Genomic DNA, 25,094 nt, shown 5'->3' on the forward strand with positions numbered 1-25,094 from the left:
TTGACGTGTCTAATGAGAACAAGAAAAAGGCAGTTCCAGTTTGTTTTGCAAAAGCTGTGGAGCTGGGGCACTTCAATGGGATTTTAGGTTTCTCTAGGGCACTTTGGAGCCAGAAATATGAGCAGCACAAGTTAAAAAGCAATACTAGTCACAAACTCTTACCCATCCTTTCTAAGGAAAATGCACCACCTTGGCTTGTCATTATGCAGCAGGTCAGGAGAAGACACAAACAGGTTGCAACCACCATCATTTTTGAGGAAACAGTTTTAGAAAGCTGGAAGGTGATGTTTTCTTTGTTCCCTTGTATATCACTGCCTGGCAGAGCAGCTTCTGTATGCATCCAGCCTTTGTCCAAAGAGCACTAACTGTAAATCTGCTGGGGCTAATGGCTTCTGCTGAGGAAAAAGGTTCCCATAATTGTTTCTACATCCAAATTACTATTATTTAGCTGATAAAAGTGACAATCAGAGGCCCAGGAACAGGGATAACAATGCTACTTGATAGATTTCTCTGCTGGCACAGGAAGATCTTAAATCTGCTGAACATCAAGAGGTCTGTGTGGTTGAGGGAAGTGCTGGGTGAGCCGAGTGGGAGGAGGCCTGGGAAGAGCCAGGGGTTGCTGTTTTGGGCAGATAGATGTCCTTCCTGCTGGAGATGCTCCAGAGTGGCCTAGGTGGGAACTGAGAGGGTGAACATACTCCTTCTGTCTCTGAGAACAGCTGGAGGATGTTGCCTGGGAGGTGCTCTTGGCTGAGGGATTTTAAATGGGAGGGTTGTCTCTCAGCTTGAGAGCACATTTTTTCCGCCTGACTCACTGGGTGAAATCTAAATGAGTGATAAAATTTCTAAAAGTAATGTTGAATTGGTCAGAATAATAAAAGGTGGATTTATCATCAGGAAGGAAGAGCAAAATAAGGGCAAAGATTCAATGCACAGGAAGTCACCACCTTCCCAGTAACAATGGAAGGCCGTGGGCAGCTCACACACCTCTGTGCAGCAGAGTCCTCCTGGCTCTGCAGCCACACAGCAAGTTACCATTGGAGGGGATTCTTCTGAAACCCTTCCCAGCCTCCTTTCCCATGTGCAGAACCCACACACATTCTGTGGGATGCTTTCCATTGAAAAGACAGTGCACTACAACATGTTTACATGGGTTAACTTGCTGTGTAGAACACAAGCCTGTGTGTGCATGAAAGGAAACTGCCCACTATTCCTCCAGAACTCATTTTTTTCCCAGGAACAACACCAGCCTTTGTTGCTTCTTTTTGACTTGTGTGCTGGTTTAAAAGTAAACTGGCAGGAGAAATGAAGCCAGCTCAAGAGAGATTACAAGTCAGAGTTACAATTTACTAAAAAGATTACAATAAATGCAATGATACAGATAAAAAACTGGTTTTAACCCCCAGAGGCAGATGTATAACCCCACACCCTGGGACAAGACCAGAAGGGTGTTCATTAGCCCCTGTGCTGAGCACCACGTGGCCCCCCTGGGTGCAAAGGAACAGGAAAGGAAACCTGTTGGTCCAGATGATGGTCACAGTCCTGTTGGAGTGATGGTCACAGTCTTGTCCAGAGTGGCAGTGGCAGTCCTGGTGGAGTTCTGGTCCTCCTCTGGATCCGAGGAGTGGTGCCAGAAGTCCCCAAACCCCAAAGTTTATATATGCTCAAGTTCAGGTGGGGATGTCCAGCACCTCCCCCGGGCCAGGGAGTTTCATGGTGGGTGATTTAACTCTGAATCATGGGATATTTTCGGAATCTTTGATGGTCTAGCTGTTGCAGCTGCCTATTGTGCCGGTCCAAGGTGGCCCATGAGCAGAGATGACCCCTCAGGCTGGGTGTGAAGGTGCTGATGCCTCCCTGGAGGGGAGTTATCACAGCTGAGACATTGGTGTGAAAACAAAAGAACACTGCCCTGCCTCACAGGGTTCTTTAACACCCAGCTTGTAGCCTGAGGTGTCAGGTGTGCCCTGGGCAGCTGCTGCAAACAATGCATTTATTAACAGTCCATCAGAAATGACATAGAGGGTGTAGAATACACAGTTTTGGTTATACCCACATAGTGATAAACTGGTCCCAGCCCCTGTAACTAGAACAACTTGGCAGGTAGAACAAGGAAGGAACAGAAAATGTTGGCAGGAGTCTGGTGGGATCCATGTGTGCTGTAGATCAAGTGAGGTACCTGCAGGGAGGGGCTCTTGGCTTAAATGCATTTTTAAGATAATAACCATAATAACATTCTTTTAATGATTTTACATTTCTATACTGTGTTTCCTCTGTGCATTCCTGAACAGGTTTGCCAAACTTCAACTGCTGTATCAATTTATTTGTATTTAGAGTTTGGAGAAGCACTGGGGACAGAGGCACTGGGCTGTGTGTGCTCTCAGCTGCCTTCTCCATCAGGGTTGCAGGAATCATGGAATTATAGTGCTAAAACAAGGAAGAAGTAGAGGAACAGGGTAACTGCAATTACATATAAACAATAGAAAGATTCAAAATCCAAGAGTTTTAGCTCTATCTCAAAAGAAGCTGAAGATACTGAACTCAGGATGTGTTTGGGTTGGGGTGTAAGGAAATAAGACTCTTCTTGACCCAAGACCTGGCTTGCTCGTTTGTCAGGTCCAACCAGGCTTTCCCATCTGAGGTTTAAAGGACTGAAGGCTGATTCAAAATGGAACCACTGACAGACTAAGAAACAATAACATAAAAGTATTTATTCCATGTCCCTTGTATGCAGTTCTTTCCAGAGGGCAATTCCCATTTTTCACTAGCTTGCAAAAGTCTCTTCCACTTATGCTTGTCTCTGAAATCTGCCCATCACAGGTGTGTTAAAAATACTGTCCTTGTCAGTTTAGCTCACAAAAGGCTGTGTTTGCTGAATTCATGCTGGTGTGATGGCTCCCCTTGGAAACTTCAAATAAGTGGGACAACATGGAAACATCATCCCATAAGTGTGTGAAGCTCCAAACCAGTGCTGCTCTTCATTTTGGACACAATCCTCTCTGTTACATCCAAACAACTCTGCTGCTGCATATTGGCTGTTGTAGCTCTCTGTGATGGGATGGCAGATGGATTATGGTGGGAGCAGGGAACTTTCAGTGGTGGGGAGATGAGAGGCTTTGCTTGTGGTGAGGTCTCCACTTTTCATTTGTTCAAAATTCGTAACGAATTCACCTTCTCTGAACTTTCTGTCATGTGAAACTCCTGTGTTTCACTCTGACATTTCATTTATCAGCTGTTCAGTTGGTGATAATTGCATTCTATTTTTCATGCTGGGTCCTTTCATTCTTCTCTAGTCTGTTATTATGTGTTGTGGCCTTGGCAGGAAACACATTCCCATTCTTTAAAACAAAACAAAACAAAAAAACCCACCAAAAAAAACCCCGAACAAAGCTCAGATCCTGCTGATTAAGAAAATTATTAACTTCCAGTGTTGAAAAAGATAATGAACACACCTGAACCTGCTTCAAGCAATAACCATGCAATGCAGGTAGTGCCCACTTTATGAGCAGTGTTGGATACTCAGACACTATAGCACCCACCTCATACAGAGGGTTGCAGCAGCAACATCCCTTATCTCATATTTAACACAAAATAATTGGAATTTTAGAGGCTTCTTGGATTCCAAGTGTCTTTTTCAATTTATCTCAACCATCCATTTCCATAGGGTGGGACTAGATCTCCAGAGGTCCCTTCCAACTGTAATGATTCTGTGATTCCTTAACTCTCCTCAGGGTAACTCTGAAAATGCCCACAGAACCAAGTGCTGCTGATGCACAGTCTTTCTTCCTTTGTTCTTCCAAAGCAGGAGTTTTTTCAGCCCAATCATCTCTATCTTAAGTAGGAATATTAGGATATACGTATTTTAAGCAAAAATACTTGACAAGCAAATAGGCAGGGCTTGAAAGAGACTTCAAAATAGTTCCAAAAATACCTACCTTGCTTTCTTTTTCAGCCTTGTCTTATATGTCATTCTTTATGTGAGTTAACCTATTTTTTTCGCTAAGCTCTTATTTTTGTTCCATTACTTTTCCATTTCTGGTAGTAAAAATTCTGTGTATTCTCTTGGGGAAAACTGTAGGTTACACTTTAACTTGCACCGTGGTGATTTACATTACAGTGGCATTCCAGAGATATTTCACAAAATTCAGGCTTTTCCTACAGAACTTAGGCTGTGTGCAAACATAACTGGGATTCTTTATTTTTCCATACTAGATAGGAAGGTGTGAGGACAAATAAAATACAAAATAGAAAAGAATCCCTAATCCGGATTCTTTAGATTCCTGCCTCCCCACCCACATTTTTGGAGAACACTGCAGGCATGCTGCTGAGACATTGGTTTTCTGCTGTACAGCTCCACCCAAGATCTGTGCCTTTGCTGTGCTGTATTGCTGCTCTTACAAATCTCTTTACCAGGTTGAAAGATTTCTGATTTTTCACAGTCATTTCTTGAATTCATAACTAGAAATAAAAGTTCCCGGAGCTGCCACTTGCTAACAAGCAGTGGCACAACATTCCCCCCTGATCAGTGCATCTCTGCCTGGCTGTATAACCATCAGAGGGATTGAATCTGTCCAAAACCTCCTGTTTTCAGGAAAAGCACTGCTGAAAATAGAATTGAGAAAGACTTCCTCTTTCAGGTGTTTTTTTTTTCCTGCAAATACAGTTCAGGTGGCTCACAATTTAAACATATATTGTGTTACATGCAGGAGCCAGGAGTGTATTAACAGTTCTGACTTCCAAATGTGTCAGAATTCTTGAGCACCATGTCTGCTGTCCTCTTCTCTAATAGTTTGATGAGTGCAGTGGCAGTCAACTCAGGATATTTGACTTTGGGCATAGTACTATTTGCTTTTTATATCCATGTAAAGCTTACTGAGGAAGATACAACCCCACCACCAATTTAAAGGTGCCATACCATGAGAAATAAAGAGGTATTACTAAAGTTAGGACCACTAGAACAGTTTGGGGTTTATTTTACTACATCAATGTTGTGGTTTTGGTGTGTTTTAAGTTTAGGGCTTTAAGTGAGTGAATTTACAGTTATTAAATGAATCAAAACTTAGGAGTTTGCCTTTTTAATGGAAAAGTCACTTCTTCTGCAGCTAAAGAAAGATGGCACCGAGCTCACTGAAGGAAAAATAATCCTTGCCTGACTATGACTGTATGTTAATGATTTTCAAGACTTTAGTTGATGATGTCCATTAAGCTTGATGTTGGTGATGGATACAAAAATTAACCTTGAATATCTGAATGGCAGTGACGTGCTTGAGTCTTGCATCAGTCAGTAGTTGGTTAATTATCTGAGTATCAGTGCAAAGAGAGCAGGCTCCAGCTGGCTGTAATTAGGGCTGAATTGTTCCATTCCTTCAAGACAATTTTTACATTCATGGGATCTGCAGCTTTCTGTTGTCCTCATTTCCTGCAACATAAAAGCACTTGTATCTCAAAGAATTAAAGGGGGCAGATAGTGAGAGACTCTGTGGATAAATCTCATTAACATCCTTAGCAGTCTGGCTGAGAAATATGCATTGCAAGTTCTAAATAAATTTAAAAAAAAAAATAAAAAGAGAAAACAAACCACAGGAGTCATAGCCAGAAAGTGTTATTTCAGTTGACTGGAAGAAAAGGTGGATCTTTAGAAAGCACAGTGGGTTCTATAAAAGCTGAAATCTGCTCTGTAAATTTTGGTCTTAATGAGGGACCAGCAGCCTGTGTGGGAAGAAACTTGGATGGCAAATCAGGAGTGCATGTGACATAACAGTGGATGAGGAGTCATTAATTCAGCACTGCAAGTGCCATAGATCACAGCCCATTAGTTGAAGAAAGGCTCCCTGGTTTCTGCCCTCATGCTGCTGAATTCCCCTGCTGGCATTGGCTTCCAGGGGTGCCCTGGCTGTGGGAGACTCCTCAGCTCCCTTCAGTTCTGGGGTCATCATGACCTGGGCAGCTTCTCGTTACCAGCCTTTATTTCAACTCCTGAGCAAGACTGGCAACTTTTCAAATTGTTACTCTGTTTGGGAAAGAAACTGCCTTATGTTTAGTTTGCATATTAAAATTCCATGTTGGTATCTCAGTGCAGAAGGGATATGCAGGAACTGGGGCTGGGGGGGAAGGCGGGGGGGGCAGTGGGTGTGAGCCTGAGAGGGTCAGAGCAGGCTTTGTCTAGGCCATGATGCTGCAGAAAACTTGTTGCTCTTCACCTGCCAAAATCCCCACTAACACTACTTGAGGTGCAGGGGGTGACAGAGCTACAGCAGCTGCCTGGTGCTGGTAGGAAAAATTCTGTGCATTCTGGATGTTGGTGCTCACTGCTGGTGGTCAGCAGCCCATTCTGTTGCTGAGCTGACAGAAATCAGCTCCTCCTCCCCATCCACAGGTGGATTTGCTGCAGTTTGAAAGCTGAGGCTGTTCAGAGGTGACAAGTGGGGAGGGTACATGGAGGTGAGCATCCTCATCTAATTTTAGTTTACAAATGTCTTATAAAGGAAGTTAGTGAGAACACTAGTGGGTAGGGAAAGATGTACAAGTTAAATTCCTTCTTCTTTATTAAAAGCAAATTAAATATCTTCATAGGTGGTAATAGTTGCACTTGTCTGTATTTGCTGTTCAGATTAGCTCTATTCAGACAGGCATCCCCAGCAGTGAATGTGCAGATACCTGAGCTGCATTTAGAAAATGCTTTTGCCATGTGGTCACAGAGCTGTTAGTGCTGAGCTGAGCAATCACCCTGCAGTGCCCTGGCACCAGCACTGGATGAACACAGACAATTCTTGTGTAAGAGCACTTTAGTGGTCCAGGTCTGAAGTGTAGAATATACACCCAAGGAAATAATTTTATTTTGGGTGCTGAAATAAACTTTTCCAGGGTTTTTTTGTGTACTTGATTATTAATAGAGAATTATTGTTTTGCTGTTTAGACAAGAATACTGTACTTACTGACCTGCTGCTGTGGAAGTTTATATTCTCTGAGTATAGAATTTATAATCACAGATTCTGTTTATTGACTGAAAGTAAGTCTGTTAATCCTCTTGCTAATTTCCTGGAAACTTTACTATGACAGCTATGAAAAACCAGCTGAAAAAAGTAACTGATACCTGATCTGTATGTACAGACCTGTGTCAGCTCTAGTCATAGGTGAATCACTTAAACATGGCTTGATGTTAGTTATTCAGACCAGTGAGTAGTTTTGAGAAGGGAGAATTGATGAACTGTTCTCCCCCACTATAGAATCAGAGATCATTAAGGTTAAAAAAGACCCCAGTGATCACAGAGTCCAACCACTAACCCAGAACTGCCAGGTCCACCACTTAGTGCCACAGTTACACAGCTTTTAAACCCCCCCAGGGATGGTGACTCCACCACTGCTCTGGACAGCCTGTGCCAACAGGGCTGGACAATCCTTTCAGGGAAGAAAGTTTCCCTAATATTCAGCCTGACCCTCCCCTGGCACAGCTTGAGGCCATTTCCTCTCCTCCTGTCCCTTGTTCCCTGGGAGCAGAGCCCGACCCCCCCTGGCTCCCCCCTCCTGTCAGGGGGTTGCAGAGCCAGAAGGTCCCCCCTGAGCCTCCTTTGCTCCAGGCTGAGCCCCCCCAGCTCCCTCAGTTCCTCCTCATCAGACTTGTGCTCCAGACCCCTCCCAAGCTCTGTTGCCCTTCCCTGGACATGCTCCAGCCCCTCAGTGTCTTTCTTGTCGTGAGGGGCCAAAACTGCCCCCAGGATTGGAGGTGCAGCCTCTCAGTGCCCGGCACAGGAGGACAGTCACTGCCCTGGTCCTGCTGCCACACTGATGCTGGCACAGGCTGGGTGCTATTGGCCTTCTTGCCCACCTGGGCACACGCCAGCTCCAGTTCAGCTGCTGTCACCAGCACCCCCAGGTCCTTTTCCAGCTTTCCAGCCACTCTGCCCCCAGCCTGGAGCTGCAGGGGGTGGTTGTGACCCAAGTGCAGGACCCAGTGCTGAGTCTTGTTGAACCTCACAGGCCTTGGCCCATGGATCTATCCTGTCCAGATCCCTCTGCAGAGCCTTCCTGCCCTCCAGCAGATCAACACTCCTGCCCAACGTGGTCTTGTCTGTGAACTGACTGAGGGTGCACTCAATCCCTCTCATGCAGATCATCCTCACAGGCCAATCCTTCTCCTTCCCTTTAGCCTGGGTTAGCACTTAGCAAAAGGAAAAGAAGGCAGAGGGGAAGTAATTAAGGTCCTTCCCACCCCACATAAGTTCCCTTTCCTCAGTTTTGATTTCCAGCAGGGGAATTTGCTGCAGGGCCCTATAAGCACCAGTGTTGGTGGCACAGCTGTGCCACAGCTGTAACACTGAACACACAAACTGTGGGACTGTGAAGGTTCCACCATGTTCATAGGCCACACAGCCATAGTCTGCATTCTGCATGTCTGTATTTCAGTGGTTCCCAGCAATCTAAAGATGATAGGGTTTCCAGGTAATTGAGAGAATTCAATTATCACGACAAAATGTTAAAGGTACAACTTGCAACAAAACCCAGGAACTCTTCAGAATCTCCTCTACACTGTGGTTCATGAGGTGATTATTCCCACCGTGGCCCTGCATTCCCAACTACCCCACCTCATCCAGAAGTTTAAGCCTGTATCCGTGTTGTAACTTCAGCAGGAGGGATAATGTTTCCTAATTGTTGAGTTGCACATTTAGTGCAATAACTGCTGACCTCTCTCTGCAGTGCTGTGTCACAGAAGGAATGGCTTTCGTGTTGGAGCCTGATTGGAGTGCGCTGTAATGCTTCATGCATCATTTTAATGGCTCTCTCAAAAAGCCTGGTATCTCGCTATGTCATTATCTCAGACTCTGCAGTTGTTGTTTCTTATTTAAATGTCCTATCTCACTAGAGATTTAATGTAATTAGAACCAGCCTGTGGAAAAATCTTTTTCTATTATGTCTTAGCTATTGTTCCAGTCAAGATGGTAAAGCAAATCAAACAGGATATAATGAAAATGATAAAGCCATTTGCAAGAGGCAGTTTTCTCGAGGGAAGTAAAAGGCAGCACCACTTTTCATTTTGCTTTGTGTTTCTAAACATGGCATGAGCCTGGAGTAGCTCTAGTGAGAGTTGGCCAATTCACCTGAGAGCAGAGACAGGTACAGCTGACAGCAATCTGAGTTGGCTGATCCAACAGGGAACCACAAGTACCACAGCAATCAGCTTCTTCCACTGTTATTGTTGCTGTACCAGCCTGTTCAGACAGCACCAGGTCTGCTTGCCAGCAAAGGTGTGTGTGAAGGAGCTGGGTCTGTGGGAATAAGCATCTTAGATGGGTGTTTTTTCCTCCAGATGTAGCATCCTGAGTGGGAAGGGACATGCAGAGTGTGGTGTCTGAAAAGGTACTGCAAAGGTACTCGTACCCAAAGCCTCAGTGTAACGTGTGTCCAGCCAGAGTTATGTTCCTGGGGTAAAAGGACAGGGAAAACAATGTCAGAGGCTTTCTTGGTCTGGTTTGGAGGCAGGATCTCAGCAAGGCAGGAGGCCTCCTCTGCTGGGTGATTTCTGAGCAGTTCAGATGTTATTACTCTATGTCTCTTTGCTTTTCAATTAGGTTTATAATTTTATGTCAGGGCTGTTTTGCAATATCTTTTCTCTTTTGTGCACAAGCCGCTTGTGAACAGGCTTTTGTATTGTCAGCATGTGTTACAGAAATCTATATTAATTCACAGCAGTATTGATAAACTTTAAGTCTGAGAGGCTTGATCAAGAGGCTGAGTGCTGTGGAATAAAGCTACACATGCAGTGCTTGCAGGGGGTGATGGCAGGGCTTTCAGTCTTGCTATTTTAGCTCCCAACAGCTGTGAATAGATGGATCAAGTGTCCAAGTGGGACAATGCCTCACCAGCAGCTGAGTTTGTCTTCTGTTGGGTTTACCTGGGACAATGGGGTTTGGAAGTGCAGAGTACAGCCAGCTCAGTCTGTCCTCACAGGAATGTGAAGCAACAGAAGCAACAGATCAATCTTGTTTTTCAAAAGCCAATGACAGGGCAACTCAAATGATCAACATACAAGTCATTCAAATTATAAAAAAATCACTAGTTTGATACCTACAAACTATTGTAAAACTTCAGATGTAATGGAGAAAAAAAATCTCCCCGAAAGAATTCTCCTGTTTGTACTTTTCTGGGCTTGGTGATGACTAATTTTTAGATCACCTGTGCACGTTTATCTTCTCTGTTGCCTTGAACCCTGTGGAATTGAAGAAACAATAATTTCTTCTTCTTCCCTTCCCCCTCTTCCTTTCTTGTAAAGAAATGATTAAATACTCGGAGTACAAATGCTGCACATGAATATTTATAAGAACTTTTATAACATTTAGCAAGGCAATGCTTCATGGCTGTCTCTTTCTGAATGCTCATAAGAAAGTACCATAATCTCTTCGAAGCTGCACTGGCTCTTTATTATTTGCTGCTGGGTTGGCAGGAATTGGAGGCACCTCGGGGCTGCAGGGCTGCAGTCAACGATGACAAAACACAGAGATCATTGGGGTGTTTCCTACTTTTCTGATAAAACACTTGGCTTGTGTTTAACATCTCATAAGAATACATTTTTTGTGCGTCATTTACATTTAAGTTGCAGAAAATTGCCAGGTAGAAATCTCGTTACCAGCATTGGATAAATACCTGATTCCTGTGTTGGTACTTTGGTCCCAGAGAAACGGAGTTAAATGTCTTCTGCTTGGAATACTGACATTGTGGGACCATTAAGTGGCCCTGGAGCACACTCTGAGAGCCACTTGGAGGGTCCTCCTGTTAATGCAAAAGCGTTTTAGCCTCCACTTCTCTGCATATTGTCTCTTTATGGCAGGGTATCCTGTGCATACCTAATAGCATGTGCAATGCCCCAGAGTGTCACACACCCATTTCTAAAAAGCAAATGGAAACTGGTAGCTCCTAATAGCAGTATTTATCCCCTTGACATCCTGAGAGAATTTAGATCAGATTAAGCACTAGAGGAGAAGGAAGAAAGGCTTTAGGAATAAGCAAAAGGGAGAGGGGGATAGAGTTTTGGTTTGTCAAAGCTGAAGATAATTTTAGAACTGGGTTTGGAAGTTCCTTGCTCATAACATTATTATAACCTCTCCCCTTCTCCCCTATAAAGTAATTGCCAGAAATGCATGTGCTCCTGTCCACGGGGTCACTCTATGACTTGAAGACTTTTATTTCTTTAAAAGAGGGACTGTATTTTCTGTATTGGAAGTTGTCTGTTGGAACTTCGTACGTGATGTGTAGGTCTGTGTGACATGGTGAGCATTTCAAATGGGGTGGTGGTGAAATGTTCCCCTTGTTGGGGTTGGTACAACAGACCCACTGAGAGGGCAGAGTGGGAATCATTCCAAAAACCATTGCTGTGGGCAGAGCTCTGTGATCTCCCCTGGAGTCAGCAGGGATCCACGAGGGTCCAGCTGGGTGTTGGTGCATCCTTGCTGCCTGTGTTCTGACAGGCTGCTTTCTACAGTGTTCTGTAGTTTTACAGCTTTCACTGGACAAACTGGCTAAGTTAATTCTTCCAGGAGTTCGTTATTAATGTAGTTTTTCTCTTTTGTAATCATATTTTCTCGGTTTTAAGTCCTCTTTTATTCTGCTTGTGTTGAGTATGCCTTGTGTGGATCTCGATCTGAAGATCTCAGAATATACCAACATATTTAATGCTTGGGAATTTCTTCCCCTTTGTGTGTGTGTTTATAAATACGTATAATACATACTTCTCTGCTACTGCAATATGCAAACTATACAGGTGTATTTTTAAAGAAGGCACTATTGATGTGATTTTTAACCCTGAACTGCTACTGTGATACTGTAACTTTCAGATAGTGATTTCAGTCTCTCCCCCACATGTTTTGGGCACAGCAGTTAATAGAATTACTTTCATAATTATCAAAGGAGAACCGAGGGAGACTATCAACAAACAGTTTATTTTACATTTCAATTAAAGCTGTACACTTGTGGCATTACATTTACCCTTGTATATTACAATAATAATACTGAAAGAAAATAATGCTCTCAGTTGTGCTTTAGTTGTGCAAAACTTTCAAGCCAAATACCTGATGCGTGACCTCTATGAGAGTCACAACTTGGTTACCACTGTAAGGAAAGTGTGTATTCACCTGAGAGCTCTTCCAGTATGTTTAGCAGCAGGAGTAATGCTGGATCTTGGGATAATGGTCCCTTGTTTGCATCTATAAGGAAACAAAGGTACTGTCCACATTGGTGTGGAGTAGCTCATCAAATCCATCCCACAGATGGATCCAAATCCATTCATAAAAAAAGCTGTTGGATGATAATAACTACAAGAGTTTTTGAATCACATTCTTCGCAGGAAAGACTAAAATCAGACTTCAAAAAAATTAATTTGCCGGCTCTTCCTAATTTATTTCTTTAGGCTTTGTTTTTAGAGTGTAAAAACGAAGTGTGCACGGGGAAACACAGAAAGCAGTAAGATTCCAGGGACCTTTAGAGACTTTTACTTGTCTCTGGATCCTGGCACATTAAAGGTTAATGGAGATTTGAGGCAGAATGTATTTTATTACTTCTCCAGAGCCTCAGACTAGTTCTTCCATCACAGGCTATAAAACCAAACCCCTCACTCAGGTAGTGAACTTGCTGCTTGAGCTTCATGTCTTACTTAAAACGAGGGACTGCAGAGCCCCTGTTGGTGCTGGGCAGGGAGAGGGACCCTCCTGTGCCTCCTGCAGCTCAGGCATTAAGGGTGCTGCTGCCTCAGCTCAGCAAGCACCCACCTCATTATCTCTGGCAAGTCTCTTCTGCCCTTTCCCTTCCCGGTTCTTCTTTCTCCAAGTTTAGCAGGTAATTAAAAGAGTGCAGTGGCTGAGGAGTGAGAAGGGAATTTTTCCAAATGCCGTCCCCTGTAGGATGTGATACATCGCCCACGCGTCCCAGGGCCGGCATTGAAGAGCTCGGCCCATTTGTCTTACTTGAGGTTTAAGCAAAATCATCTGCTGAGCGTTTCAGTCTCTCCCTGTGCATTGCAATTCAGCCAGCTCCTCTGAAGAGAAAAATGGGAAAGTGAGACATGGTTAATGTACCAGTCTTTTATGTGGAGAGAACAAATTTGACATAGGACATTAGAGATAGAGGCTACAGTCTATCTTCTGGCTGTACAATGCTAATTAGCGTTATGAACCCATCCTTTTGTTCAGCCTGGTGGGTTGTATCAGCCTTGGAAGGATTCTGGGCTGGAACAGCAGCACAGTGTGTTGGGACTGCCTGGCTTTTGGCACCGGAGCGGGGTTGGCAGCAGGGCAGGAGCAGCTCTGGGCTGGTTGTGCACCTGCTTCCCGACAGCACTGGGGCACAGGGAGGGACAGGGAGCGGGCTCTGGGACACGGGAACACTGCGGGGTTTGTGCCCCAGGGCCTGGCATTGGGGGCACAGGGAGGGACAGGGAGCGGGCTCTGGGACACGGGAACACTGCGGGGTTTGTGCCCTGTGGGGCACAGGGAGGGACAGGGAGCGGGCTCTGGGACACAGGAACACTGTGGGGTTTGTGCCCTGTGGGGCACAGGGAGGGACAGGGAGCGGGCTCTGGGGCACGGGAACACTGTGGGGTTTGTGCCCTGTGGGGCACAGGGAGGGACAGGGAGCGGGCTCTGGGGCACGGGAACACTGTGGGGTTTGTGCCCCAGGGCCCGGTGTTGGCACGGCCGGAGGGGAGCGGAAGGAGCTCTGTGGTGAAGCTGCTCCTTGGAACCAGCGTGTTCCAGGAAATGCTCTCAGCTCTTCCTCTCTTCCCACTTTTCTCTTTAGTCTTCCTGTTCCTGCCACACCATATGGAAGTTAGGGAATTACTTTGCTCTCTACTGAGAGAAAAAATGAGAAATGAGTATTTTTATGTAGCGAAAATCTTTGTATTAACATGTGTTTTGAGAACCTGCACAGCACAGAGCAAATCTGCTGCAGTTCCTCAGCAACCCAGGGGCCAAGTCCTACACCTGCACCCAGGCATGATAAGCAACTGATAAATATTCTATTATTCAACTTCAGCATTATTTTTTTTTTTTTACATACTACATTCTGGCATCCAGACATGAGTCTGCTGCCTTTATTGAGCTTGACATACTGCAGTTTCTATCAAAATTAAGTCTTTGGGATCCCTGTTAACATACCTCGTTTCAACAAAAGGCTTTATAAAACAGCTGACTTTAAAAAGATGACGTTTGCACGATGAGAAATGATTTTTACTTAAAACAGCCATAGAGGGTGAAGTTAGTAGTGACTAATTTTCTGGTTATGCCAAAAAAATATTTTTGCAAATCACTGAAAACCAAAAAATTAAACTTTGAATCTTTATTTGAATTACTCAGACTGTTTTTTCTGTTGAAAGGTTGATACTATTGCAAACCAAAAAAATATCTTGAAAATAAACCACAAATTCATTGTATTTGCAAAACCACATGTCCTGTCTTCCTCATGCTTCTCTGTGTCTTCTTTGCAAATGCTAGTGTTTTGTGATCTAGCAATAGCTAACTTGGTTAACAAGTATACAAAAGGCTAAATTAACTTTTAAATCTAATATTTTTTAATTTTGTTTTTCTGTGTTGTTATTAAGAAACAACATAGAAAATGCCATGTATATTCTGTGGGTTAGGCCTGGAGAGAGGTGACAAGTCTGAAACTGGTTTAGGTAGGAGTCTGAGTGGGGTGCTCTATATTAATCTTTGTCCTAAAATTAGTCAGGGTTTATTTATGAGTAACCTGAAAAAAAAAATGTAAATAGGGGGAGAGCAGGAAATTTGAAAGCAAATATATTCCCTGGGTATATTGGGAAAAAAAGATGGAGCAAATACACTGTATTTATCATGTACAACTGTAAACTGGGAATAAAAGAGTTTGGGCAGGGCTTACCTGACTCCACTGAGAGAAGTGAAGATCCTCAGAAGCTTGTGGAAGGCATGAGCACACACTTATCGTGAGTTCTGGATGCCAGTCTGGGTTTAAAAGGACAATGCCTGGACACCACGTGTGGAGGGATCTGTTTGAGGAGTGGAAGGGTTTGTTTCCATCGGGTTTGTCACTGGTATGAAGCTCCAGGAACACCGTGTTGTGTTTGGAGAGCAACAGTCCGAGGGTGCTAATAACAATTCACAGGAGTGCTTGGAGGTCTGGGCAGCTCCCTTTAGAGAGAAGACTTGAGAGCTGAATTTATTTATACTTTTATTTAAAAATAGCAATGTAGAACCAGTAGTACTTGTTAAGTATGGGGCAAAAGCAGCGAGCTAACACTGCAGTGAGAGCTGTTGGGATTGCTGTGGCAATTCCCCTTTGACAACAGCCAGGATCCCATACCCTGTCTGTGTAACCACAACCTGCCACCGTGACTAATTAAGCCAAGGCTGAGCCCATAACCTCAAAACCTGCAGGACAGACTTTCTTTCTGTCTGAATTGCAAGGTTAATGCTACAGAGAGCATGGGGGCTCTTCTGTGGACCCTCTGTGGGAGACCTGGCATCACCTTCCTGGGCAGTGTTGGTGGGGCAGTGGTGAGGAGGCCTGATTGGGATTCCTGAGCCATTTTCTTCCTATTGGTGTTGTCTCCTAAGCTATATAGGGACTGAGCCCAGGACCTCAGCAGGGGGCAGTGGGAAGAGTTTTGCTGCTGCCCTTGCAACTTGGTGCTTCTTATTCTCTTAGACTCCTTCTTGTTAGAGACAATTTAGTTCCAAATGGCACAGTGTTGCCTAGGGCAGGAATAAACCTCCCTCAAGACCCTCCAAGAGGGCAAGTAATTGCAGCCTTTCCTATTTCACTGGGGCTGGCAGTGACAAAAGATAATTGCCCTGGGCTTGGTGTGGTTCCTGGTGTGGACTCGTAGCAGCCCTGTTTGCTAATAAAGTATTCTGTCATAAAAACCTCATCTGAAAGGTGAAGAATTCAGAGTGTGAGTCTGCTTTTACTTTCAGATCCCTGTGGATTGGTATTGAGTTATCTCAGCAGTACAAAAGTAGAAAATTCACACTGTGTTTTTTCTGGATAGAAAAAGCTTTGCATTCTCAGGATTCTGTCAAGCACAAGTAGCAAAATTTATGTTTGGCCATCAGCTCCTTTAGGAAAACATTTCAATCTGTAAAAAAAAAGAACTAAAGAAAGAGAATTGAATATGGGTGCTGATTTTCTTTGTCTTTCCTTTGCTACAGCTTGTTTGCTATGCTTCAGCCTTGTTTCCTGCTGTGTCCTGACCCTGGAGTGAGCCCTGGCTGGGCTGCAAGTTTGGCATTTCCAGGTATGATCTGCAGCTCCTTAATTAGTACTGGAGTGCTCGGACAGCAGGGCTGGCCAGGGCTGGGAGGAACAGCTGCTGGGGCTGTGCCAGGCTCCACTCCAGCTGCTGGGGCTGGCTGTGATAAGACACCTCTTCCTTTTAGGTGGCTGCTCCTACTGCCCACAGAGCAGATGGGTTCCTAGGGCAGGTTTTTCCTGCCTGAAGTCAACCTTCTTGGCAGCAGCAAATGATTCCTCCTTCCCCTTTCCTCCTCTTACAGCACTGGCTAAAAATTACAGTGGTTTCCATACTTGATAGGTTTAAGCCATCTGTCTGTGAAAATGGAGGGTATTTCTTCTCTCATGGAGTAAATCAAGCAAATTCCCAAGCTGCAAAAAACCAGTCATTGTCTGTAAGGATAAAAACTAATACAGAATTTCTATTACATTTCCTTTCTTATTCTGTCCTTGATGATATTTAATGATGCCCTCACTGCATAGCTCTTCCATGTATGGATTCTTCTAAAGTATGGAATCAGATGTTGTGGTCTAAAATAAATTACTGGAGTTTTGTCTGATTGGTTGGTTTTTATCCCTGCCCTACATCATGTCTCTTTTGGTAGCCTGAAAAGCTAATTACTGACTGTTGGGTGCCCTGGGTTTGGCTGTTTGTCCTTTTCTGTCCCCATGGAGGGAAACAGCTGCATCACAGAGCCCCCCGTGGTGTGCCTGGAACACTGGTGTGTTGTGGCAGGTTTTTGTGACTGTCAGACACAACACTTAAATCATAAGAACAAGTGAAATATCAATTCTTATTACGAATGCTAAAAGCATACAATTCCAGTACCTGCTAATGCCTTTTCTGAATTTCATCTATGATGGTGCTTTTTATTCCTATTAACATTCTTATCAGTGGTGGCTTCCCATTTTACAGGGATGGATTCAGGGCAAAGCATAAGGAGCACCAAAGAGTGTCTGTTGTTACTGTTGAACACTGAAGAATATCTGTTATTGTTATTAACTTCAACACTAGTAAACATTAATATCTTTAACCTTGTGACTGAGAGCTCATCACTCATTTCACTGCTGTGGCTTATGGCTGCAGATTAAAATTTCTTACATCCATCGTGCCTGGTGAAGTAGCTTATTGGGATGAATAAATGACATACTAATTAGGAGAGTAGCCTGAGAGAGAGCAAGCTGCTTGAACCAGCTTTGATGACCAAAAAATTACCTGTAGCTCGTTTCTCAAGATTATCAAAGAGGTCCTCAAATTAGAATGGCTGTCTTTGATCATGGATGTGAGGAACAAGGCAAAGTGAGTGCTCCAAGCAGATGGCAGTGGGAGGAGATGGTTGCTGTGGAATGGGAAAATGAAGGAGCTTTTACAAAGATTCAGGCCCCTTCCAGGCACTTGCTCCACCATGTAGTGAATGAGATATCAGTATCAGGCTTATTTTTATTTATATTTTCCACCATAAAATAGCAATGTATGTGTTTTCAAAAGTTAAATTGTTTAGGTTAGTTGTAGAGGAAAAATGCCTTTTTTTTCTCTTTCTTCTGTAACCTTATTCTGATGTTTCTGTCCTGTAGCATGAAAACATTCAAACAGTACTGGTCTTTAGTAAGACTTCCACCTGGCTTCCTTACCTTGGGAATGACCATGGCCTGTCTCAGGTATTGCTTTGGATTTGTTTGGATCACTGCAGGATGTGTTGGGGTGACCCAGTCCCTTGGCCCAGGTAGCTCAAAGCTGAGGCCCCAGTTGCCCAATATCAAACATGGTTGTGTAGTCACAAAAAGCAGAAATGAGCACAGGGAATGTTCCAGGGCTGAGCTGTAAGTCTGGGACAAGAGTGACAAAGTGTGAGAGGAGGAGGAGAGGAAGGCCTGACCTTACTGCTGGGAGATAATGGGATGTCAGTGTTATTGCACTATTTAGTTATTTTGCTGTATGAAGCTAAAACCACTGAAAGTAAAGAGAAGGATGTGGGAAAAGGAAGAACAGAGTCATGCCCAGACTCCAGTGTGGAGTGGCCCTGCCCTTAGTGCTGCCCAGACTTCCTAAATGGACAACACTGGAATAATCTAGTGAGTGAATTTTGTTCTCAGCTGAAATGGTTAATGCTTTGTTTAAGCACTGAAATTGGGAGCTGTGGGTTTACCCCACCTAATACAACTGTCCGTGGCTCATCCCAAGAATAAATGTCTAATTGTTCCTCTGAATCCATCAACCTCTTGATCTCAGTGCCAGCTTGTTTCAGGATGTGTTTTATGTGGAATAATTTTCTTCTTGCAGATGTAAATATGCTGCATTGAGTTTATTGTTCTTTTTTTGAGATAGATACTAAATGGGAACACCCAGTCTGTCTGCTTTATGTGACGGATCATTTAATATAATATCATTTTATTTGTCTCATTCTGAACTAAACTATCCTAATCTGAAGGGATTTCACTGAAAGGATGAAAAACTTCCCATATTAAAATAGTTTTGTGGCTGTTTTATGCAGCATTTCTTCCTGAGATGTCATAAATAGAACTGAACACAATACTCAGTAAATCATGTCATTGATTTTCTCACACAGAGAGTGTGCAATCTGCTGGTTCCCTTGCATATTCTGTTGCACCATTTGCATGTCCTGCAGTTAGGAATTGGTGAGAACTTCTTAAAAGCTTAAAATAAAATTGTGCCATTTCTCTTTTGCCCGTGGTTTGGTAGGAAGAGCGAGTTTCCTTCACAGGAGTCATGATCAAAAAACTGTGCCATTCACCCTGTGCTCAGCTCCTGGCTGTACCAGTGCCTGGTTCAGAGGGACTTCAGGATTCTGTGTAGCTCAGCCACCTGGTTCCCAACTTTCTGCCCAGTTCTTGGCTCTGCACAGTCCAGCCCTGATGTGCTATTGCTCATAATTTATCGGTTATTTTTAATATCTCGGGTTTTTTAAAATGGCTCATAGTGGGGTTTATTTTTAAACTTAATTCTCTCCAGTCTATATTTAATAACTCCTAAGGCTCTGCCAGGGGGATTGAGACCTCTGGAGGGTTCCCAGCTGGCAGTGCTGTATCCCCTGTGTTGGAGCTGCCTCTCACACTGGCTGTGATCCACCAGCTCTCCCCTGAGTTACCTGCCCTGACACCACAGCAGGTGTTTGGCTGCTTTTTAGTAACTTCTTTCCTATCCTTTCAAATACTGTTTTGTATTTCACTGTCCACGAGTTAATTGCTAAACTGCAATGGGTAATTTTTTTTGGCAGTTGTGGGTTTTGCTGCATCAGCACAAAGGGGTTTGGAGCCAGAGGTTGCAGCAGTGCAAGGGAGGGGGGTTTAAATAAATAGAAAGTGCAGAGTGGATGGACCCCCCCTGCAGTGAGGATCCACACTGCTCTGCTCCCCAGGCTGTGCTCAGCACAAGGGTGACCACAGCTGGCACTGCCTTTCTGCCTATGGAACATTTTTCAGGTATTGCTTTTTGGGTTGTTGTGAGCACGTTCTGGAGAGTTTGGGTAAAGTTTGTTCTTCTGAATGTTTTCATGTTGCTTAAAAAACAGGAAAAAAGATCAAAGGGCGGAACTGCAAGTGAGCCCAGGAAGGGTAAATCAAAGATAATTAGATTGCTCAAGGTATAGTCATACAGGTGCAATTTTGATATACTGTGAGGGGCTTAATTCTCATAATTTTCCTTAAATGGAGTTGAGAGAAACTTTAATGCACTGGAATTGAGGATATTTTTTAAAAATTATTATTATTACTGTGCTTTTTACTTCCAGCTGATGCACTTAACCTTAATTTGCTGCTATGTTGTAGAGCCCTTTTTAGGAAGCAAAGTAAACAATTTGTAGTCTGTTTTATCTCACTGGGGTTTTCTTTTTAAAAAGTAAAAAATAAAAACTAATTTTCCATGTAAATATAAAAGTATTCCTAAAGAACATACTGTGCAGCATTGTTTGAATGATCATTATAATATGAATATATATATGTCTGGTCATTATGAATTTAAGTTGTGTTGATGCTAAATGGTGATTTTTCCAAAAGGAAAAGAAATATTTTTAGTAGTTTTCTCCAGTTCAGAATGTCAAGGATTCTTATCACTGAGGCTCAGAAGAGTTCTTATCCAAATACATGCCCTGGCTGGCCTGCTGGGCCTCAACACCAGAGGGGAGAGCTTGTCCTTATTACTGCTTTGTGTGCTCCCAAAGTGATGATGCAGAATCTGATCAGATTACCTGGGCAGATCCCGAGGATATTTCTTGCCTTTTCCTTGCTCTGTGGCATTATCTCTTTGGGTTAGGTAAACTGCAAAGAAATGCCTGTTTTCTTCTGAAGCATCACAGATTGTCTAGCCCTAGGCAGGCTTTTGCCCCAGTTCGTTGGTCATTTCTATCTTGTTTTATCCTTGCAAGTTTTAGAGAGGGAAAAAAATACATGTTTTAAAGAGTTTCCTTCACTTACTCAGGATTATGAAATATTTATGTCATTTAAACTCCCTTTAAGTGAGAGAAAATACAGCGTGACACTTTAAAACTGGAAAAAAAACCAACTATCTGCAACAAAATAGAACTTTTTAAACAAAAATGGCAATGCCCAGCATTTATGGAAATGCCCACCTGTGCTTTGCCAGTCACAGCTCTGGCTTGGTACAACCATGAGCTGATATTTAGCAAATATCCTTCACTTTGGGAATAAAGTTGCAGCAGTCCATAGTGCTGCTTCCCATCCCTTAGTTTCACATTTTTTCCTTGAGTGGGGTGAGTCCCATTCCTTGACACTCTCTGGGAGCGTTTCTATGGCCCATTGCCCCCCAGAGGGACCTGCAGGTGTGAATTTGGAGAGTTTCAGCTTTTTTTAAAAAAAAAAAGTCTCTTAAAATGTTTACAATTACATTAAAATTTCGAAGACACAAGAATCAGATACTGGCAAAGAGTCCCCATCCCTCCATTCCTGCTGTGTGAGGTTTGCACTGTGGTTGGTGATGATCAGGGGCTGTCCAGGTGCCTGTAAGTGCTTCAGACAAACCACAAAGCCATGGTCGTTTTGTGGCCTTTGGGCACTCCCATGTAGGAAACCCAGGCTGGGCTCCCACTGCTGGTGTTTTCAGTCTGAGGGACGTGTCTGACAGTGGTGAGAGGTTTGTGGGCTGTGCAGGAGCACTTCACTGGGCCACTGCTGACAGAGGCTGATCAGGGCACTTTATTCTGCAGCATAAAAATTGCATTAAACTGTTCTCAGGGACAGCAGTGCTAAAGGTAAATGGCTTTTCCCTGGAGCAGAACAAACCAAAGGAAACCTGTCCCAGTACCTGGTGATCTCAGAAGAGCCCACAGAGTGCTCAGGAATATCACACACTGTCATTTGGGGGGAGCTTTTTGGTTGCAGCCCTGTCTGAGAGGTGCATTCATTTCCATGTGCTCACTCACTGAGCAGGCCTGATTAATTAGTGCGTGTCACCATCTGGTACTTACTGAGACTATTCATTTTTAAAATGTTGAAATTGTAGGGAATGTTGCACACCAATTAAGTTCCTTTTAATTGGATTATTTTAGTGTAAAGTATTACTGGAGAAGGCCTTCATTGTGATTCAGGCAGCACACGTCCAAAGGAGACCTGACAGCCTGAAATTACCTAGAACAAAGGGAAAATGCCTGAAATGCATGTTTGTTACTATCTTCATGCACTCAGCAAAGAGGATGTCAACAAATAAAAGCCACAGAAACGCTTCTGCATTGCTGTGCCGGGTTCAGTTTCCTGACACGAGGGTATCTCAGCTGATCCCTGCTTCATCTTTGCACTGCAGCTCCGAATCTGTCATCTCCCTCTGACCTGGAAAGTGAGATATGCTTTTATGTTCCTGTCTGTTTGATATCAACTCAACAGGGCCAGGCTGAGCCCTGCTGTGTGCAGTTGTGTACCTGCTGAAACCAGGAGCATTAGTCTCATTTACACACAGAACCAGTTGGCCTTTAAAGCTGATAAATTATCTGTGCTGACTCAACCATTTAGGGAATGAATGAAGTGTCACAATCTGCTGTTGGGAGCAGAACTTGTCTGTCTGTACTTGTTCCTGACACTGATTCACTTGGTGAATTTTAGTTCCTCAGCGTCACTGCACTGCAGTGCTTCCCTGGATAAATTGTGAAGAGTTCTGTTTATCAACTTATATAAAAGACTGAGATACAAGGGTGAAATGCTCACTGTTGATATTACGTGTTTGCTATTAATACTTTCTTTAGAAGTGTAATGCTGGTTTTTAATGTAACATCTGTGTTTGTTATTGCCTTGATTTTGTGGAGATTGTCTTCAAATAAGTTTTGTCATCTGAAATACTCATTGCAGAAGAGCCAGGAGCTCTGCAGAGTGCACATTCCTATTCCATTGGTTCATAGGCTGCCATGGAAGCAGGAAAGTTATGGAAGAAAAGATTCCTGATCAGTAGCAGCTGAAGAGATCTGAGGTGTGAGTGCCTGGATCTCTTGTTGACCTGCTTTGTTTTGGAGAGTAGCATAGGAATCCAGCAATGAACAGTGTCAGGGTGATTGTTTCCATGTATTTGTGTACATTTTCCTTCCCTTCGATGGCCTCTGCTGCCCCCTGCCAAGCTGCAGCTGCCGGTGACAGCCTGCCGAAAGAAGATTTCATTTCTGTTATCACTCTTAATCACTCTTACCGTAATTATCACTCATAATAGGGAATCTGCAGATGAAAAAGCAAATGTATTATCTTTAAAGAGATAGGAAAGCAGCCGAAAGATTGCTTTTAGTTGTACACAAAGGAAGAAACTGTCTCAGTTTGTTTTAGCATGCAAATGCTTGTTTTGACTTATAAAGGTCACTGTGGATTTGATTTGAAATAGCGTAGGAGTGCTGCTGATTTCCAAGTACAAAAGTAGCACAATGTTTGAATTGTTTTTTTTGTTTTCTTAAGATCCATTTCCTCTGGTTGGAAGGTGCCTGTTTCCTCTCTGCTGCAGCTGCAGGCAGTGTCAGGGCATGTGGCAGGAACTGCTCGTCCTGCGGGTGCCTGAGCCAGTTGGAAACCCAGCTGGGCTTCCCAGACCCAGGGACTCAGTGCCTCTTCTGTCTCAGACTGTGTCACAAATCATCTTGGGCATCGTGGTTGTGTTTAAAGCAGCTCTGTTGGCTGTTGGAGAGCAAAAGATCTGAAATACCTACACATGGCTTATGGATTTTCCGTGTACCAGTCACACATCTGCATTTCCACAGTCCCCAGGTATCTGACTGTGCTGGGACATGGGGTGAATGTTTGCACAGAGCTGTCACCCTGCTGGAGGTGTTATTCCCACTGGAGTGCTGTGGTTCTGCTGAGGTTCCTGCAGTTCCCATTCACGTGTGGGGTGTAGATCTCCTTTGGCTTCGAGGGAAGCTGCTCAGCATCCGTGTGTCTGAGGGAGTGAGAGGGAACAGCATCACAGCACAGCCAGTGGTACCACAAATGTGCAGCAGAGAGCTTTCCCATTGCTACCCTGGCTCTCCTTAGCCTGGAACACCATAAAGCTCTCTGACTTTTGATGGGGTTCCAGAGCAAGTGCAGCTTATGCAATTTCAGAGAAATAATATCACCAGGTGAAATCTTAAAGCACACACACACACACAAAGCCTGTTGTTTAAATTGTTTGTTCAGAGCTTTTATGTAATGGAGAACTGTATTTTAAAAAAAAACCATTTAGTTTAGATTCCCATTAATGTAACTTTACTCCTTTTATTTGTTAAACACATGAAAGGAAGGAGCTAACCAGAGTATAAAATTGTAGTATGTGTGCTCTCTCTCTGGTTTTAGGGGAATTGTTTCTTAATGTAATTTGTCTGCTTACAATATATGGGCTTGCAAAGTGTTGAAGCAACAAATCTTGAGAGAGAGATCGAAAAACATACAAAGGCATTTTACTCTGTATATATAAAATAAAGGCAGATCTCAGCCTGGCAGGCTTTCTATCTCTTAGGTCATACAGAGAAAGCTTTTGGCACCGACTTTTTGGCAAAAAGCTTTGTCTGGAAACATATTTAGTCAGCATATGAAATATGATAGCCCTGGTAGCACGGCTGTGTCTGAAGACACTAATAGAGTTAGGCTTCAGCCCCATCTGCTGTTGGATCGGGATGGCTCTGTTGGTTTGCCAGCACAGGACAGCCCCTTGCCAAAACCCAGAGCAGGACGTGAGGAGACTGACAAATCCCTGCTCGTGTCAGCTCTGCTAATGAGGCTGTTGTTTGCCACGCTGATGAAAGCCAGTTGTGCCTGTGGTGAATTCCAGCACAGCTGTCCATGGAGAGCTGCATCTGGGGCCACAGGGCTTTATCAATGCCCTCTCAGTGCAGCTGGGGGAGCAGCAAGGATATTTCCTCCTGAAGGTCTGTGAGAATAGAAGATTACTGATTTCCAGTGCCTGTCTTTACAGCAGTAGCAGTGGACGTACAGATTCTTTCACCTCAGTGAAATCTCTCCAATAATTTGAGTTATGCAACAGTGACGAAGAGAACAGACTTGCGGATTTGGCTCAGGAGGCTTAAAATCTTCAGGCATTAATTCATGAAACTCTCAAATCCTGCATACTCCAGTGTCTATAAAGCACAGCAGATTCGTGTTTGATTTTTACTTAGGGCTGATCATTTCAGGAAATAAAAAGATTCACTTTGAAAGAGATTTTCAGTTCTTCTTCAATTGTTATTTCTGGAGGGGTTAGGTAGAAAAGCTACATGTGAAACAAATCAGGGACTAAAAATCCATGGCTTTGTTTTGAGGATATCAGAATGGTTTATGGCCACTGTGGTAAGCAAAAGGAGAAAAAACAGTGACTTTCTAGAAAGATTTCCACAGTATTTTTATCTGACTTTTCCAGGACATCAGTC

At 43.6% G+C, this 25,094-nt stretch overlaps 1 protein-coding gene across 5 annotated transcripts in view; it reads left to right on the plus strand.

Annotated features, from left to right (window-relative positions):
* PEAK1 (pseudopodium enriched atypical kinase 1) overlaps positions 1 to 25,094 on the plus strand; it is a 102,000-nt gene that overhangs the window by 43,582 nt on the left and 33,324 nt on the right. For 4 of the 5 annotated variants that reach the window (XM_018081512.2, XM_018081513.2, XM_018081511.2 and 1 more), the window contains one exon: positions 16,170 to 16,255. The exons of the other annotated variant lie outside the window; for it this stretch is intronic. The gene's annotated coding sequence lies outside the window, so the exon portion shown is untranslated. The remainder of the gene's footprint in view (positions 1 to 16,169; positions 16,256 to 25,094) is intronic. 5 annotated transcript variants of the gene reach the window in all.

The sequence above is a fragment of the Manacus vitellinus genome, unplaced genomic scaffold, assembly GCF_001715985.3.
Source record: "Manacus vitellinus isolate BGI_N305 unplaced genomic scaffold, ASM171598v3 scaffold_53_pilon, whole genome shotgun sequence".
In the NCBI taxonomy this organism is placed as follows: domain Eukaryota; kingdom Metazoa; phylum Chordata; class Aves; order Passeriformes; family Pipridae; genus Manacus; species Manacus vitellinus.